Source organism: Benincasa hispida, chromosome 3 (genome assembly GCF_027475165.1).
Source record: "Benincasa hispida cultivar pf3 chromosome 3, pf3_genome.v1.1, whole genome shotgun sequence".
Taxonomy (NCBI): Eukaryota; Viridiplantae; Streptophyta; class Magnoliopsida; order Cucurbitales; family Cucurbitaceae; genus Benincasa; species Benincasa hispida.
This window is the reverse complement of record NC_143480.1, coordinates 47,727,973-47,741,226: the sequence shown is the minus strand read 5'-3', so window position 1 is coordinate 47,741,226 and position 13,254 is coordinate 47,727,973.

Genomic DNA, 13,254 nt, shown 5'->3' with positions numbered 1-13,254 from the left:
GATCTTGATCAAAATTGAAGCTGTTTGAACCTTTTTTTTCGTAATCATTTAGTTATTTTTGCTTGCGTAGGATGCCAAAGTTGAACCATATCAGTGTTGTTTAAATATTTATGCATGTGATGTATGTTATATTTAAATTAAAACATGTATATGCATATTGTATGCCATGTAGATTTAAAATCCCACCATAAGAAGTATGTTACATGCATTATATATATGTTATAAATAGTTATAATATACAGTATGCATGTTTAAGGTTTCTTTTGTTTAATATAAGTGTTATATTAAATGTTGAATGACTTTGTTGAATGTTAAATATACAAAGCATGTCTATTTTTATAAGTTATTATAAAATTGAATTAGACGTTAAAAATCATAACAAAGATAAGTTGTATGCTCACGTAGGTTAAACACTTGTTTTAATAGTTAAATAAATCGTTATCTTATAAATCACGGTTACAAAATCAACCGGTATATAATCCTGTCTAAGGTTGGAGGTTTTTAAGTTGATGGTATATAGAACACCTCCTACCTGGGGATTATAGCCGAATAATTGAGCATTATTAACTGGTTTTATAAGCGTACATGGGCGATGTGAGATATTAAAACGGTTTATCACCTAGACATCATAGATTAAAATCCATTTATAAGCGTTACTTGGATAAACCACATAGACTTAGGGTTGTTTAATTAGCCAAAATAAACCTGAGTATAAATATACCCAAACAATTAGTAAAATACGTCAGTAGGAGTTTAATAACATATATGATATGTCGTTAAGACACTTCAGTGGAAATTTAATAACGTATATGATATGTTTCTAGAACGCTTCAGTAGGAGATTAATAATATATATGATATGTTTTTTTAGCTCTTGCATCCCTAAAGAGGTCACACCGTGAGGTTCATACAACACTACTGTCACCCTGGGAATGACCTCTTTTTGAAAAGTATTTGCATGAGTCAATATCAAGGTGAATAAGGGGAAGTTGTTAATTGACAAATCAAATATGTGATATATTGATTTCAACTCTCACGTCCTTAGAAAGTTCACACCGTGAGATTCATACAACGCTTCATCTCACCCTGGGAGTGACCTCCATTCGGAAAGTGTTTGTATGGGTCAAGATCAAGGTGAATGGGGGAAGTAGTTCATAGTAGGTGGGTGAAGGATATATGTCAACATGTCTTGTGGTCTCTTCCGTTTGGATCGTGAGATTCCTATGTTGCGCTTGCTGGTACCTTTAGGCGCCCTTGCTAATCATTTAACGATGGCTATCCCCTCAGAAGGTTGTAATATAGGATTCAGAACAACTCAAACTCCAGAAAATGATTAAATTTCTTATGTCAATTCCCAACCTTGACTCTCCAATTCGGTAGCATCATTAGAGCCGACCTCTGAAGTCTGAAAATGGAGGGTTACACTTACATAGTTACTAAGTGTTCGTAATTTCTGACAAAAAACAGTAACTAAATGACTATAGGAATAAGAGTTATTCTGAAGATAGTATTTAGTCAAGAATGTCTTACTTTAGTGAAGGAACATTTAACTGCCTCACGGTACTACTTATTCTGACTCACTACAGTATCGTTGCAAATAAATAATGATTGTGGGTACATTATTACTTTTTGCTAAAACTTGATTTGGATTTAGTTGCAATTTTCTAATAGTCATTATTGTTACCAATATCGTTAATATACTGTTATAATATGAGAAGTGTGAAACTGTCACATGTATTGTTACCATTATCGGTATCATGTTTAGGTCAAATAATAATGATAATGGTAACAGTAACAGAAAACATGAAAGATTCATAATTATAACTAAACGTAATAAAAAACAATTCAATTACGTTTTCGATTTGGGCTCATTATGATTAATCTATCAATAAAATTCTATTACGGTTACACTCATTTTTATTATGGATTGATAAACGTGGCCTAAAATAGTTGATTCATATTTTATCAGTCTCTTTAAATATATTCGTGAAATAGTTCAGTCACATTGTATTAGTCTATGTTGTTTCCATTAATTATTAATACTAAATAATAGTTTTTAATGTTTTATCAATCTTTTATACATATATAACTAATATTTTCCTTAAGAAAAGGGTGGATAAAATGAACATAACTAAATTGACATAAGTGTATATTAATGACCAAGAGGTAGGCTTTTTTGTAGCCTTACTCCCCTGTGACTAACTCAAACTTTTTGTATCATTGCCTCAATGCCAGTTTTGAAATATAATTTTTTTTTTCTTTAGTTTATACATCAGATGCTCTTTGTCTTTCTCCTCAAAGTCCTCTAATTACTGCATAGAGAATTTCTTTATCTAAGTCTCCATGAAGAAAAGTAGTCTTAACATCCATCTACTCAACCCTTAAGTCAAGACTACCTGCCAAACCCAGAACTACACACATATAGAAGACATTTTAACGATTGAAGCAAAAATTCATGAAAATCAACTCTTTTCTTTTGACTTGATCTTTTGACAACCAATCTCGCATTTCAACATGGTCATGAGGTGTGTTTTTCTTGCTTCACATATAAATTCACTTATTTTTCAATGCAAGTTTTCCTCTAGGAAATTTCACAAGCTCAAAAGTGCGGTGCTGTAAGTATTCAAAAAGTTTTATGCCCTTATTAAGAGGGAGACTGGTAAAAAATTAAAGTGTATTAAGACTGATAATAGAGGTGAATATTGTGGACCTTTGCAGAAACTGTGGTATTCAACATCAAAAGATACCTCCTAAGACTCCTCAATCAAATAGGCTAGCTAGCTGAGGGAATGAACAAAACATTAGTTGACAGAGTGAGATGCTTGCTTTCACACACACGATTCTCGAAATTGTTATGGAGTGAAAGATTGAGTAAAGTGGCACATGTTTTGAATCACACCTCATATGTTCCTTTGGGATTAGACGTTTCTAACATAATTTAGTCAATAGGAATCTTTCATTCAAGTTTCAAAAGATGAGAGATTGAAGCTCGATGCAAAGACTAGACCGTCTTTATTTCTTGACTCTAATTAAGATGAGTTCAGTTATAGAGAACAGAAAAAGCTGCCGATGAGATGTTGTGTTTATAGAAGACCAAACAATACTAAACATTGAGAAGACAAATAAAACAGAGTCTGAATGCAGTGGTGGACTAATTGCTTTAAGTTCAGTTTTTTTGTCACATCCTTTTACATAAATTGAAAATGAGATTCACAACATTTAGTTTGTTGACATAGATGAGGGTTCTGAGCAGGTTGCGGCAAATGAAATATTCATGAATAGTTTTCAAAAACAGAAGTTCCTACAAATGTTTCGCTCTAGAGATCTGTCAGACATTGACACCTTTCACCAAGATATTCTACTAATGAATAGTTGTTATTGATATTAATGGTGGAGAACAAAAGAATTATGAAGAGACCATATAAAATGAGCAAAAAAGAGAGTAAATTGATGTGATGAAAAATGAGATCTTTAGTCTTCAAGGTATAAACCCACATTTTTCATGAATGATCATTTATAAGTGTTGAAAATATGACACACTTCCAAATATTTTTGGTTCCACAAGACCTTACACATTAACATCTACTAAGTTTAGTACATTTCATTTCCTCAAATGTTGTGATGACTTAAAAGTAACTCTAGTCTACTTTTCTACCAAATCAATGAGGACACCTTTTCAAGTGTGCATTCTTTATAATTAGGAAGATGATTTTTTTTAGCTAGTATCTTCAAATCCTTCTCACTAATGGGGCAAAGGCTCCTATGCCAAAGTTCTACACTCGTTTCATCATCCACTATATTAATATCCAATCAGTAAGCTTAGCTTGCATATTAATATAGTGATGAATATTTCTTGCCCTTAGCTACTACTACAGAGCCTAGCTTTAATTTATCCTTATAAAAGGTATTACAGAAGCCTTCATCATCAGCCTTATCCATATAAATTAAATTTATGAAAATATTAGGAATGCATTTTACATTCATCAAAATCAGCTTAGAACTATCCTTGTTGTCCAAATTTACATCTTCAATTCCAACTGCTTTTCTGAACCTTCATACCCATCTAACACTGTCAAAATCACCAGATTATTGGATGTAAAAAAATCCCTCTTAGATGTAACATAAATTAATGTGCCACTATCAACCACCCAACTAATCTATTGTACAGTGATGCGGTGATTTGTCATACGATGAAAGGGTGTGTGGATGCGATGATTATGCAAGTTTTCCTAACAAAGCCCAAGTATAAGCCTTCTTAGGGTCCTGGTAAGTCTAGTGTCGAATGCAGGGATTACTCAAAAAGATATGCGACAAACTCTATCTCTGATCTTATTGCTACTTTTAAGTTTAAGAAGTTGGATGGTGATTGACTTTGATTTCTTAAGGCGTTGGAATTAAATGTAAAGCGATAGAAGAGTGGTGTTGTAACAAATATGCGATAAAGGGTTAAGAAGAGGTTTTGCTAACATTTCTTAAGATATTCTACAAGTCATGTAATCATGCTATACACAAATATTAAGCACTACATTTCTCAATGCATATATAGACACATTTCCTATGTTTAGGATGCATGCGATATGTTGGGAATGCAGCAAATAGAACTTATTTCTAAGTCTCTTCTACTCTTGCTTATGAGATCTAATCTGACTCTTTCAAACCTAGATTCTATGTCTTTAGACTACTCTTTCAAGTACTTAAAGTGATGAATGAAGCATACATAAGACAAGATGATCGCATGAAGTGCATAACTTAAGTCATGCTAGCTAAGTACTTCTCAACCCATTCACAAATTTAGCTACTCATGTATGGCGTGAAAAGAATGAATATATATTGAAATGTAATTTTCATTCTTGCAAATAAAATGCTCAAGTACAAAACAATAGATGATGTAAGTGTTAAGCCAGGTAAGCAATGTCTTGCTTCCTCTGGCGTTTACACAACTTTTAGCAATCCAATTCTTTTCTAATTTATAAACTCCTGCTCTCACAAGGGTTAGGTGTGGGTTGGTCTCTCTCTTCCATGTTGTTCCAGTAGTCTCTCGACCTCCCAAAATTAATTCACCTCCTGGTTTGGTAGCATTGAATGGTATTTATAAACTTCCAGAAAAACAGTTCTTCATCTCACTAATGATTACGTGGATGGGCAACATTGATTTCTATACCCTGTCGCGCGTTTGATAGTCACCGGAGGTTCAATGGATTTGTAATGGTATGGTCTTCAACAGTTGTCAACTGACTTTCTGATTTGACCACTATCGGCTTCACGTTCCATCACGTTTTATCACATTACGTCACTGCCTTTATGTAAGGTCATCGCGCATTCATCTTTGAAGTACCATTAAATCGCCAACTCAGGAGATCGTGCTATCACCTTGTTCCTGCACGAAAATACAAGATTAACTCAGTTTAATTGCTTTTCCACGATGAGAGTTAGCGATCGAGATTTTACTTTTAATTTGGTGCGTTCAATCGTAATATTGCCTTCACTATTGCCTACTCTCATTGTTTTAATAATTTTAGCTTTAATAACTTGTATTTCTACAGGTTATCACACCCCCAAATTTAAAACAATGCTTGTTCTCAAGCATAAACTAAAGATTTCTCAAAAATTTCAATCACCTTTATCTGACCTAGACTTCTCATAATGCCTCATTCAAACCGTTGAACCGTTATCATTATTAATTTCTATCCTAATCTCTTCCTAAATTATTTCTAACCTTTAGGTACCGCGAGTTTAATCTTCAAAAAAATCTTTACTCATTTCCCAGGATATCCCATGATTCATTTTAAATCTTATCAAACCAGGGTGTTCAAGTGGTTTTGGCCTTCACATGATTTAAATCTTAGCTTTGTGATCTTGAACCAATCCGAGTGCCCAGCCTTCATTTTGGCTTGCCCCCACGAGTGTTATGCGGACATCCAACTACGAGCAGGGCGCTCTTTTCAGTTAAAACTCATGCCCATCTTTTTTTTTTTTTGGCAGCGGAGTTGTGATCACTTAGTTTCTGCTTGATCACGATTCCCATCTTCGTTTTGGCTTGCCCCCACGGGTGTCATGCGAACATCTAACTACGGGCAGGATTCGATCTCAACGTTATATATATATGTGTATCGATTGAAACTTTATCAAGGCTGAAAATATCACACCCCCTCCCCCCCTCTAAATTTAAAACGCAGCAATGTTCTCATTACTGAAAACGAAATAATTCATGCGATGGATTCAAAAAATTTTGTAAAAATAGTTTTGAAGTAAAGCTGGTAGACCAACTAAATTTTAGAAATGTTTTATGAATCGAATGTCCTAAAATTAATTTGATGCTAGTTCAAGCAATAAGAGAAGATGCATAAATTTCATCATTGAGGTCATAATGGGCAAAGGATAAATGCGGCGACCAAATGTTAAAGTATTAAAAAAATTAGAATTGAGTCACACGAGAGAGAATGTGATAGTATAATTCGATAATATTAAATTGAAACTGAAGTACAAAAATTGAAATAAAACAATAAGGCAAGGAGGGACACAACCCCCAAATTTAATTTTTGCCCCTATCATGTTGATCGCGTCCTTCGTCAGAATCTTCAGGTAGGTCTAAGGGCATTTCCAGATGGGGGAGAAGCGGTGGTACCACCATGAGACGTGACACGACACTTTCAAAGTAATTTATCATGTAACGAAACTAGTCGTGCTGTCTCTGAGTCATCTGCCTGATGAATCCACGCATTTGCCTCTACTAATCACATATAATTTTCTTGAGCTCCTCATTTTCTTCTTGTAACTTAGTTACTTGAGATTGAAGTGACTTTTGTTCTTGCGAGAGCTCGTAAAAACCTCCTAAAATTGGTTTACAAAGGTCATCATGAAGAAACTTATACCATTCATCTTCAAAGTCAACGTCGACTGTCACGTTGGGGTGAGCTTGTGGTTGTTCGTCATCAGGCTGCCGCATACCAATCTCACCAATGCCTGAGCTATTGCCTTTTTCAATATGAGGCGATAGCGGACTTGGTCATCAATAGAACCCGGTGGGCTCTTTTCGTGCTTAGGCGATGGTTGGGGAGTTGGGTGTTGAGTGGCCAAAGGAAGGACGGTGAGGGGAACGTCAATGGGGCTAGGGGATCGAGACTTAATAGCTAGCGTATTTTCTATGATGGTGGGTAGAGAAGGGGATTTTTGAACTTTAGGGGAGAAGACCAGGCTTTTATCAACCCTCTGCTTCTTTTGCTGCGGGCCTTCAGTACCTGCAGATTTGGGAAGTTGTCGCTTTTCAAGAGTCATGGATGGGCCTTATCCATGCAGTGGCAATCTTATCAGTCTACGCAGAGACTTGTCTGTGAGCACAACCTTGATTGCCACATCTTCTTCTTCTTCAAACCATCCCTGCACCACACATAGCTTTGTAATGAGCGACAGGAAGAACAGCTGCCCATTTGGTCTAGAGAACAGTGTCCAAATTTGGTCGACGATCATCTTTCCAACATTGATTGGGATGCGATACATAATGCAATAGATCGCCATGACTCTTTCTCGTGAAATGGTGTGTTCATGAGTTGTTGGAATCAATTTCCGCTTGATGTCAAGTCGTGAGGCGATAGTGTCTTAACTTCTTTGATAGAAATATTCCATTGCTTTTCGGGCAATGCTACTGCCTTCAAGGCCTTTTTCTGCTCCTCAGCGGTGGGGTTTTCAATGATTTGGTTTCCTTCAGTATCACTAGTGTCTTTTAAGTTGAAAATTCTATTGAACTTTAAGATGCCAAACCCGATTGAGTCACCCCCAATGTCAACCTTATAGCGCCCCGAGTGGGGTTTCCCTTCATAAAGTGCAACAACTATGGTCGGCTTGACCGTCTTCGCTCCTGTACAAAAATTGTGCCATCCCAATGCCTCGATCGTCTACGCGATAAAGTTTGGGGAAGGCGATGCGGATGGCAGAAAACCCATCTCCATCAGGATCGAGGGCCTCTTTCTTTGGCACCCTTTTCTCCACTAGCGGTGCCTTACCCTTGTCCTCTCTTCGCACCATTTGTTTCTTTGGTGCCTTCTCTTTTTCTGTTGCGCTACTTCTAATGCCTTTTTCCTTAGCCTCTTTTTCTTGCATTCTTTGAGGCTAACACTTAGTGCGCTTTCCTTTCTTTTGGCCAACTCGCCTTTCCTTATCACTTTCTTCCTACATTTCTCGCTCAAATTCTATCGTGGCCCACTCTATACTATCCAATAATTTTTCAGGTTAGGGTGGCAGACATTCTAACTCCTCATCGCGTAGTTCATGATGAAATTCAGTTGCGGCAATGAGTACTGACGCATCCTTCCGAAGGTTTCCCAGACCTTCACGTACTTTCTTTGCTTTTTTCTGAAACTCCTTGGCTAATGCCTCAGCAGATGAGGCTGCAACACTAGAACGACTACTGTTTTTAGGTTTTTGATCGCTTGAGTGCAGTTGGTTGATGAATTCCTCATCAAGTTGCTCAAGTGGTTTGAGGGTTTGAAGGATATCGCCATAAACCTCGCATTCATCTCTTCGTCTGACCTTGCATGTAGTGGAGAGGTCTTAAGGGTTTTGGTCGTGTGATGAGGAGTATTACGAAAGGGCAGAGGTTGAGACGATTAGGGTAGGAGCGAATGGATAGGCGGAAGCCATCGTAGCTGGTGGCGCATATGTGGGTGATGGGGAGGTTGGGAAGGCAATGGGCTACAACGAAGCCGTCAATGAGACAACTTCGAATGTGGAACCTGGGTTGGATGAATGGGTTGAGGTAGAGGTACCCTTGCTGCTTGCCATTTGGAAAGGAGATTGCCAGAATCTAAAGGGAATAATGGTCGGAAAGGGATATGCTAATTCATTGGAGGTAAGAGGGCTCGAAGGTTTTGAAAATAGTGAAGGTGAAATGTTTGAATAATGGGGGGGGTTTAAATAGATGAGGAAGAAGAAGGGATGGGGGTTTGTGAAAACCCTAATCATCACCTAACGCCACATTAAATGAGGTGACAGTTTTTTACGTCTTTTCAGTCTCTAGAGGAGACATACGATTTCCTTACGATGGGCTGATATTGTAATCGCGAAGAATTGGGCTTTTCCAAATGCTCAACTGATCGCGTGTTTTTTTTAGATCATCGCACCTGTCCATTGCGATCAAAATGACACAATCAAAAGGATAGAATGAAGTACGAAGTTGAAAAAGAGTTGATAGTCATATAAAGTAGTAGATATGCAGAAAGTAAAATAGATTCTGAAAGAAAACAAAAGGATACACAAAAGGATATACTTCGTCCCTGATAAATGTATGTCGCTTATCATCGCAGGGATTGAGTGTTTCTTCTCTACTCTGGCTTACCCAAGTCAATAAAGGTTTTCTCACGCTGGAAATCCCCTCCATGATACAGCTTTACTCTCTATCCATTCACTTTAAATGTGTTGGTCCCATCTTCATTTGCCAATTCCACCGCTCTATGCGGGAATACTTCCATGATTAAGAAAGGCCCAGACCAACGCAACTTCAATTTTCCAAGAAAGTGACGCAGCCTAGAGTTGAACAACAATACCCTTTGACCTGCCTTGAGGTTTTTCTCACAAAGGCGCATATCATGCCATCGCTTCATGCATTCTTTGTACATTTTGGAATTCTCATACGCTTGTAATCTCCACTCGTCCAGCTCTAGTAGTTGAAGTTTTCTCTCTTCTCTTACAGCCTTATGATCAAAGTTGAGTTTCTTAACTGCCCATGTCGCCTTATATTCTAGTTCCAACGGTAGATGACAGGCATTTTCAAACAGCAATGCATATGGTGACATGCCTATGGGTGTCTTATAAGCAGTCTGATATGCCCACAGGGCATCATCTAGTTTTATGGCTCAATCCTTCCATAATGTGTTCATCACCTTCTCTAAGATTGACTTGATTTCTCTATTATAAACCTTTATTTGCTCATTTTTTTGGGGGGTGATACGCGGTGACGATCTTATGGTAGACATTACATTTGATCAACAATTTACTAACAGTGCGAGTCACAAAGTGGGTCCCTTTGTCGCTTATTATGGCATGTGGAGTGTCAAAACGAGTAAAAATGTTTTTTTGTAAAAACTTAGAGAATGTTACCGCATCGTTTACAATGCATGAACCAGGTTCAATCCATTTGGATACATAGTCGATAGCCAATAGAATGTATTTAAGACCATTTGACGACGAAAATGGTCCCATGAAATCTATTCCCCAGACGTCAAATAACTCCACCTCTAGAATGATGTTCATTAGCATCGCATTTTTTTCTCAAATGCTTCTAGTGCATTGTCACTTGTCGCATTTAATGGAGTATTCTCGTGCGTCTTTAAACAGAGTGGGCCAATAATACCCACATTGCAAAACTTTCGTTGTTGTGCGCTATCTGCCGAAATGCCCTCCATAAGGTGATTCATGACATTGAAACAATATACGATGGAAAGCAGTTTCTGGAACACAAAGTCTCAATATCTAGTCTGGTCCCCTTTTTTAGAGATTTGGATCGTCCCAATAGTAAAATTGCATTTATGTATGAGCCTTTTCGTTTGATGGGATGTGTAATTTTCAGGGAATTATTTGTAGACCAAGCAGTTGACAATATCCGCATATCAAGGTAGAACTTCTTCAATCTTAAGTAGCTGCTTATCAGGAAATTAGGCGTTCACCACTGATTGGATGCGATCCACTTCTAGATTTTTTAATCGCGATAGATGTTCAGTGACCTTGTTCTTTGTTCCCTTTCGGTCGATTATTTCCATATCAAATTCTTGGAGTAAGATAACTCATCGGATTAGTCTAGGCTTTGCATCTTTTTTTGTACCAAATATCTTATCGCGGAGTGATCTGTGTGGACTATTACTTTTGAACCCAACAAATAGAGTCTGAATTTTTCAATAGCAAAAATCACTACTAAAAGTTCCTTCTCGGTAGTGGTGTAATTTTCCTACATGGAGTTTAGCATCCTGCTAGCATATGCGATGGGGTGTAAAATTGTATTTACTTTTTGTGTCAAGACTGCCCCCATGGCATACCCACTGGCGTCGCACATCAGTTCGAATGGCCTCACCCAATCAGGCATGATCAAAATTGGTGTTGTAGTCAAAGCGTCTTTTAGTGTTTTGAATGCAGTGAGGCAGTGTGAATCAAAATCAAAGATTCTATCAGCTTCCAACAATGCATTCAAAGGTCGAGAGATTTTGGAAAAGTCCTTCACAAACCTTCTGTAAAACCCCGCGTGCCCTAAGAAACTCTTCAAAGCTTTCACATTCGTTGGAGGTGACAGTTTTTCTATAGCTTCAATCTTTACTTTGTCCACCTCTAACTCATTCCTTGGAATCTTGTGCCCTAGCACAATTCCTTCCTTGACCATAGCACAATTCCTTCCTCGACCATAATGTGGCACTTTTCCCAATTCAATACCAGATTAGTTTCTTCACATCTTTTCAGTATTTTCTCCCGTTTTGCAGATAGATTTCATATGTTTGTCCATAGACTGAGAAGTCATCCATAAAGATTTCAACCAAATCTTCAAGGTACTTGGAGAAAATTGCCATCATACACCTTTGAAACATATTGAGTGCATTGCACAATCCAAAAGGCATGCAACGAAAGGTAAATGTTCCATATGGGCATGTGAACGTGGTCTTTTCTTGATCCTTTGGTGCGATCATAATTTGGTTATAGCCTGCATACCATCAAGGAAGCAAAAATAATCGTTCTTCAGTAATCTGTCGAGCATTTGATCAATGAAGGGTAGGGGAAATAATCTTTCTTTGTTTCCGCGTTGAATTTCTTGTAATCCATACAAATTCGCAACTCGTGACGGTTCTCATGGGGATCAATTCGTTGTTTGCATTAGGAACCACTGTCATTCCACCCTTTTTGGGAACGCATTGCACGAGGCTGACCCAAGTGCTATCTGTGATGGGGTAGATAATGTCGGCATCTAACCATTTGATGATTTCTTTTTTGACAACCTCTTTCATTACAGGGTTCAGTCTGTGTTGAGGTTCTACTGAGCCCTTCTGATTTTCTTCAAGTCGGATTCGATGCATGCAATACGTTAGTTTAATTCTTCTGATGTCTGCGAGCGTCCATCCCATCATTCTAATATTTTTTTTTAAAACACTGATCAGCTCGATTTTTTTTCTTCAAGTAACACAGAGGATTTGATGACTGGTGAGGTTTCATTCTAGCCGAGAAATACGTACTTCAAGTGGGTTGGTAGAGTTTTTAGTTCTAGTGTAGGTGGTTGCTCTAAAGAGGGCTTCTGTGCTTTTCTTTCTTCATCCAAATTCAGCATTTCATCATTCTTCAACATCTCTGTTATTGCATGGCAAGTCTCAATGGATGCTATAACATTCTCTATTTCTTCATTCTCTTCCTCGGATTCCCAATTTCTAATGCAAGTTTGTTCATTTTCAGAATCAGATTAGCCTTCCTCATCTGGGAACTTCATTGCCTTGATAATATTGAACCCGAGCTTCTTTCTGTTGACGCTCATTGTGATTTCTCCCTTGCACATCTATTTGAGCACAACCAGTAAACAAGAATGGTCGTCCCAATATGATTGGAACATCTTTATCTGTCTCATAATCTAAGATAATGAAGTCTGCAGGTAGGATGAATCTGTCTGTTGTTACCAAGACATCCTTTAATTTCCCTTCAGAGTGCACCAAGGATCTATCGGCGAGTTGAAGAGCCACCGTTGTAGGTGTTAGCTGTCCCACATCCTATCTTTTGAAAATTGAAAGAGGCATTAAGTTTATGCTTGTCCCGAGATCGGGTAATGCTTGGTCAATATAGATTCCTCCTATTAAGCAGGGTATTGTGAAACTACCTGGGTCACGCATCTTTGGTGGAATTATAGTGTTATATTCTTGTGTGAATGCCACTGTGGCAAATCTTCCCGTGCTTCTCTTCTTCGAGATGATGTCCTTCAAAAATTTCACATACACAGGCATCTGCTCTGTCGCTTCTATGAATGGAATATTGATGTGCAATTGTTTCAATATTTCTAAGAAGCGCTGATACTAGCCTTCATCGTTATGTTTCTTTTTCAATCTTTAAGGAAATGGAGGTAGTTGTACTTCCAGTAGTTTGGAGGCTTAAACGTGATTGCATCTTCTGGTTCCCTAGTTGTCTTGGACTACTTTGATTCAGTCTACGATAGAGGCTTCTTTGATTCAATCACAAGTTGCTCCTTCGATTCAGTCTTGCAAGGCTCCTTTCTGGCTTCTATCGTCGCCTTTCCACTTCTTAA